Below are 7,703 nucleotides of genomic sequence, written 5' to 3'. Positions count from 1 at the left end.
GGGACTTTGACCCCTTATAACTACCTTCCTCCCCACTCTGGTTTCCGGCTCTGGGGATTTTAATTATTTATATCATGGTCTACTTATTCCCAAAATTTGATGCACTATCTTAATCACGAACTTCGCAAAAAACCCCTTATAATTTTTATATTTACCTTTACCCCCACCCCTTTGTCGGCCAGGTAGCGTTGCGCCCCTAGATATTTTACTTAGGTACGTCATGACCTGGTTATTCCCTCGATCATGAGCGTCATAAAAAAATAATAAAAACCGCGACTTTGACCCCTTATAACTACCCTCGGCCCCCACTCTGGTTTCCGGTCGTTGGTGAAAGTCATGTACACAACTAATTAAACATATCCCCGTATAGTTTTTCCATATTACTTATCACGCACAAAATCCGCTCCCAGCTCTTAGACTATTAATTTGTGATGTTTAACAAATATATACCTTTTATAAAGGATTTTATCGTTTTTGTAATATATGGTATACAGCCAAGTACAGGAAAACTTTTTCCTCAATGGATTTTCAATTTTAAATATATCTATAAAAAAAGGTAGTCCATTGAAATGTTACATTTAGTGTGCATTTCTTAGAGGAGTCAATTTTATTTTTTTAATGTGAAGGGGGTTCAGTAGAAGCTTAAGTTCAAGTTTTTGGGGTTGAGGCCCTTGTCCCCCGGCCGCCATCTTGGAAAAAGAGGTGCAAAGGGCTTTCGCGCCGTATCTCGTAAACTAGCTACCCTACAGAAAATTTAATTTTACATAAAATGAAGCAAATTAAATTTTCTACAATTTTATATCTATTACTTTTTATCGTAAAGTGACCAACAAAAAAGTTATAAACAAAAATAAGAGAAAATTTTGTAAGAAATTTCCTTTTGGAGGTTATAACTTTTTTACGTTCATTTCACAATAAAATAACATTATAGCGATTTTGTAGAGGATTTTTCAATAAACAATTTTCACTATAAGGTTGTTTAATTTTATTTATTATCTAGGTTTTACAGCGCTCCAAACTTGAAGTTCTCGAATTGAGATTCTCGAATTCTCATAGAAAAATAATGCTTTTCTATCTACAGTGCTAGTCAAAAGTCCGTACCCCCCCTCGTATCTTTTGAACGGTTATACCTATAATAGTGAAATTTGGAGGAAGAAAATAAACGGACGTAAGCTTCTTAACTAGTCATGACAGGTGACGTAATAGTGACAGATGACGTTACAGAGCCACTGTGACCGATAATTTTAAATGGGACCTTATGGCAAGTGATACCTCGCTTGAAAGGTATTGAAAATACCTATTCAGTCATACTAATTTTGTTTGAGTTTAAGCTAATTTTGATGAACAAATGAAATAAATATAAGATTGTAGTTTCGCATTTAATTAATAAAAATTCAAAATTCCGCCTATGATTACTTGTCAAACAGGTTGACGTTGACGTAAAAACTACTAGAGAATTAAAAAACGTCAACTTTTTTGCCAAAAAATTCATAGGCGGACATTTGAATTTTTATTAATTAAATTCGAAACTACAATATTATATTTATTTAATTTATTCACCAAAATCAAAATCAACCTAAACTCAAAAAAATTAGTATGACTGAATAGGTACTCTAAATACCTTTCAAACGAGGTATCACTTACCATAAGGTCCTATTTAAAATTATCGGTCACAGTGGCTCTGTAACGTCATCTGTCACTATTACGTCACCTGTCATAACTAGTTAAGAAGCTTACGTCCGTTTATTTCCTTCCTCCAAATTTCACTATTATAGGTATAACCGTTCAAAAGATACGAGGGGGGGTACGGACTTTTGACTAGCACTGTATATATTAGACGAGCGGCATTAACCGTTATGCCAACCACGAAAATCAAAATTAAGGTGAATGATCAGTTTTGGTCTATTTTTATGTTTTAGAGGTCGCTGAATACGAATATGAAGTTTATTTTTATATAGAGTTGGTGGAACATGTTAAAAAAATAAATTTTATACAAAAATACCAAAAATCAATTTTGATGATTTTTCAAATTTACCTCGCTGTACCTTTGGTCGCTGTAAATATTTCCTTTTAAAAATTTTACTGTGTCATCTTTGAAGTACGTAGATAACAATGAAATTTGTCCAAAATGTTTGAACACATTAAAAAAGGAGTTGTTAATTTATTAACATTTTGTCATCATATTTCGTTAATTTCATGTTTACTTAAAAAAGTTGAGTGACAAACTTTTTAGTTCATAATTTTAACTCACACAACAATAAAATATAGTTCATGAAGAAGTTTTTTGGAAAATTTTAAGTCAAAATATATAATAGGAAAAAAGTTATGTTACTTTATATACAAGCGGCACACCCCAAAAAACGCTTATATCTCGAGATCCTGACCACGGTGTGCTGAATGGCTAACTTTTATCATACTTTATGATTTTGGTATCAAAAATCGTTTTTTTGCTCTGCTTAAGAATTTTGCATTTTGCGGTTGCGTCATTCTTCTTCTGAAGCGGCGAATTTGTCCTCAAACAACTTCTTGGGCCTTTTCTATATATGCTTAGAGTTATAAGTTTTATAGTGAAAAGAAAGGTCAAAAACAGATTAATAATAGCATAATAATGTTCAAATCATAATAAATTGTATGAATAAAAAATATATATAGATAGAAAAGTAAGCCTAACTTTTGTTTTTATTGTATCCCTATGAGCATTCGAGAATCTGGTCAAGTTTGGAGCGCTGTAAAACCTATATAAATAAATAAAATTAAACAACTTTATAGTGAAAATTGTTTGCTGAAAAACCCTCTACAAAATTGCTATGTTATTTTATTTTAAAATGAACTGAAAAAAAGTTATAACATCCAAAAGAAAACTTGTTAAAAAAAAATTACATATTTTTGGTTATATCTTTTTTGTTGGTCACTTGACGATAAAAAGTAATAGAAGCAAAATTGTGGAAAATTTAATTTTCTACATTTTATGTTTAATTATATTTTCCGTAATTGGTGTAAATTGGTGACTAGTTAGAGCACACCCCAAGAAATAAAAATGATATGGTGCCAACTTGCACTTTTACCCTGGGGTGGATACCACCCCTTCTCGGGGGTGAAAACTATTTTATTAAAAATAACCCCACATATCGATAGAGGGACAAATTATAAGTGAAATTTGTTATATGATGTTATTAAAATAAATCAATAATTTTTGAGTTATTGAAGATCAAAGATTTGTTTGTTTAAGAGCACATGCGTGAAGTTACGGATGATATAAAGAACATATTAATTAATTGTATGTTACTAAAATATTATTTTTATATTATTTCGATATTATAAATTTAGCAAAAGTGTATTCGAATATGTCAAATGTACCCATTATTGTTGTTTGTTTGGGTTTATATGACTGCGGACACTAAATCCATTCGCCATACCCATTATTGGACACCCCCAGTTTCTGGACATATTCAGTATATATTGATAGAAAAAATGTAATTAAATATCGAAATAATATAAAAGTAATATTTTATTAAGATACAATTAATTAATATGTTCTTTTTATCATCCGTAACTTCACGCAAATGCTCTTAAATTGACAAATCTTTGATCTTTAATAACTCAAAAAGTATTGATTTATTTTAATAACATGATATAACAAATTTTACTTAAAATTTGTCCCTCTATCGTTTTGTGAGGTTATTTTTAATAAAATTGTTTTCATCCGCGGGAAGGGGTGGTATTCACCCCCAGGGTAAAAGTGCAAGTTGGCACCTTATCATTTTTATTTCTTGGGGTATGCTCTATCTAGTCACCAATTTTCATGCAAATCGATGGAGGTTTAACAAAATAGGAGGTAAAAACCTTTAAAGACTACACTAACTTTCTCCCTTCATCCCTTATTGCTACTTCCTGTATCCACTGAGGTGTCAGCCTGAAAGGGGTCATAATTGTCAATATACAATGGACACATTTCACATGAAAAACTCCATATTACTTATGACGATGATTTTTCGACTCTAGCTCTCCGTCTATGTGCAGCCACACCATTGTCAAATAGTATGCAGCCATGAAAGTTTCTTTCGACCAATCCATCTCTTTCCCTCCACTTTTCCTTGTATTATAAGGCGAAGCAGATGGTATTTTAGGTCCTCGAATTATATGGTCGAAGTATCCTGTTTTTCTCCTCTTTTGGTGCTTATGAGCAGACGTTCTGAATTCATCATTTGAAGAACATCTTCATTGGAAGTGTGCGAAACCCACGATATCTTTAGGATTCGTAGGTAGCACCAAAATTCGAATGCTTCTATTTTGTTTAGCATTGTGGTTTTTAACGTCCATGTCTCACAACCATTAAATACAGTGGCGGCTCGTGAGTAAAAATATCGGTGGGGCACTTTTATTTTGAGCGGCAAATACGAAATTATGAACACCGAAAAAATGTTGCTAGTTACAAACTTACCCATGTATTTAAGGATTCTAGTGAATAGTCCTTTTTTTTTTCATCACTAGGTGGGGAATCTGCAAACAGACATCGCGTCGGAGGTAAACAGTTCCGACAGTGCTGGGTTTCTGAGTTAAAACCTCATCAGTGTCACGTCGACCAGTTTGGCCCTAAGTCGGACCCCCTGCCCTCCGTAACTTCGATGTAGCAGGGACCAGCTGAATCCCACCACTCTCATACTAGGGCATCAGGGTGGAATCGCTCGTTAGAGCAAAACTTCTCCCCGATGTCCTTCTTTTGCCCGATTCTCAGTCGCTCGCCATCACGCATCAGCTTCCATCTCTCGCAGTCATCTGACCACCACGTCCTTTACCCCTATGCTGTCAACCACACCTTCTTCCTACCTCTACATTCTCTTTTATCGACAGCACCTTTATCACATAGTTGTGGATGTTATCCCACCATCGCTCATCCATCACAACATACCTGTTTTTGGTCACTATATCGTTATGTTCCTTTATTGATCTTCTAAAAGCCGAATCTAACTGTGATTGTATATTTATTGACCCTAATAATTGGTATTCAACACAATACTGGATGTGTTTGGAGTTTGGAGCTAACATTACGTTTTTTAATTTTCTCTGAGAGATGTTTAATATCATTTACACCACGGATTGTCCAAGAGTCGTCCACTTGTGGTTAAAACAATAAACACTTAAAACAATAGAAGCGATTTGTCTCCTCACAATCGAATAACCAGTCTGCTAACAAATAATGTTTCTCATTGAATTTAGGATTAAAAGTTCTATTACCACTTTGTCCTGCCTGAATTATGTCCAATTTTGGTCTAGGACGTCCTATTGTTTTGTATTTAAAAAATTTTCGAACTCTAAAGTATTTTTGTCTTAATAAAGCATACACTATTAATATTTGTTGCCATATCGAATTATTGGATATCGACATCGACAATAATGAAGTCAGTATTCAGAATTGTACACTTAACACAGACCGAAAACTACGCTCGGGCTGTGTCCTAGGTGAAGTTTATTGGTGCGATACCGACTGCCAAGCAAAATCCCGTAACGTTGCCAGTTACTACCTGCATCTGAGGATATTTCTTATTTCGCACACGGCAAGCCATCATCTAGCGCCCGATATTTTTCTAACTTGACAACAGTGAGTCCGGGCGCTCGGAAAAGAGCCCTTCCTCGGGTGAGGCCATAATTAAAAACTACACTGTGTAGTACTTTTTAATCAATGGTGCGGGTGAACGCTGTTAATTTATATTTCTAAACTTTTTTGAGCGTCGCGTCGCATCGACTGAATATTTTTATTAGATTTTTAAATAAAGAAAAATTCATTCAATATAAATTGTATGAGATATCTACTACATTAAATGAGCTAGTGGGAGGGCAGTGCCCCAAGCGCCTCCCTGTCACAGCCGCCCCTAATTAAATATAAGTACCTACTTTAAATTGAAAATTAAGAGTTGTGTAATAACAAAACTTCCGCTCTAGAGTGACATCTTGCGCATGTCGGACTTTACGATTTTGTTATTACAAAACTTTTAATTTTCAATGTAAAGTGCTTATATTTAATTAATAAAGATTGTCGATCTCTTGTCCGACAAATTTACATCCGCGTTTCGTTAGTCCGATAACGTAAATTTGTTAATGATGCGGGACGCGGAAACACGTCCAACCTGCACTATGATTTTTTTCAGAAAGTGGTAAGACTGGCTCAAATGAAGCCGTTAAGACCATTTTTAAGACTTTTGTAATCATCTTGCAAAAACGACGATGTACTGAGGACTATATACCTATTTATCAATTAACGGTAAAACTTTATTATTTATATTATAATAGGCCGATTTCGCCGATTCAAGTTCACACAGAATCAGTGAAAAAACGTCTACCTTTGGACGTGGGAGGTGACATTCGGAGTTTTTCAGAAAATTGTTATGCGATAAATTCAATAATAATAATTTGCTTACCTCGCTTTCATAATATAGGTCGGGAATATTAATAAAAAAATTTAAAACATTCAAAAATTAATAAAACATGTTTTTTTTCTACTTCTTTGATTAGAGTCATACAGAAATAAAATAACGAAAATTAAATTTTATATCAGGTTCGACTGGTTACTCTTGATGCAAAATAAAACTGAATACAAAAAAGAGTGGAAACAAGACTTTTTTTACTCAATGTTTTCCAACCACTTAGGTTGCCCTTAAAGTTTATTCACATAAGCTATGCAGGAGATGTAAACATTAGTTAACAGCTATGTCGTCATCGACAACGTAGAGATGGTTATTTCGTTTAGTTTATGAATCGCGTAAATTATTCATTAATTTAATGAATATGATTATTTTTTCACTATCTATACAGGGTGAGGCAGATAAAGGGCCTATTAGAAATATCTCGAGAAATAAAGCTAAGAGAATCTTGAAAATTGGAATACAGGGGTTTTAAGGTATTAGCTATTTAATGAAAATATTTTCTTCTCTTTGCTACTTTCGGTTATACCGGAAGTTGATTGTAACTTCGTTTTTTTAAATGGGACAACCTATATATTTTTACAATTTTGGATTCTCCTCGATTTCTTCTTTCTTAAAATATAAGGTTTTGTAATATTATACAGGGTAGGCTCAAAGATAATTACGTTTCCTTATTATTTTCGTAGCAAAATTACCACCCTGTAGGATTGTAGTAGATTGGCATAATAAACTCTATTAATGTTCAAATGATTTTTAATATAGTCTACTATTGTTAAGAGTTATTGGTACAGTTAAATTTTTAATTTTAGTATACAGGGTTGGTCGAAACTCGGAATGAGTATTTTCTGAGTTTTCTTAAATGGAACACCCTGTATTTTAGTATTGTAATGAAATGCTATTTTATGGTACTTTTTAATTTCTTAAGCGTTCCCTATACCTAACTTCTTTAATTTGTGAGTTATTGGTGATTCAAGCCAAACATTAATTGCAACACAAAATAGGTGAAATTGTATTAGGTTGGCGGTGAAAATATTCAGTCACAAATAATTTTTTGAAAATAAACACATATTAATCTATACTGACACTTAGAATTGCCAATAGTGGTTCAGGTTTCAAAATACCATCGAAGTTAAGATTGTTGGTGCGATTAACAATTAAGCACAAACTAAAGCAGTTAGGTATAGGGAATGCTTAAGAAAGTAAAAAGTACCATGAAATATCATTTCATTACAATACTAAAATATAGGGTGTTCCATTTAAGAAAACTCAGAAAATACTCATTCC

Source organism: Diabrotica virgifera, chromosome 9 (genome assembly GCF_917563875.1).
Source record: "Diabrotica virgifera virgifera chromosome 9, PGI_DIABVI_V3a".
Classification (NCBI taxonomy): Eukaryota; Metazoa; Arthropoda; class Insecta; order Coleoptera; family Chrysomelidae; genus Diabrotica; species Diabrotica virgifera.
Note: the sequence above shows the minus strand (reverse complement) of the source record.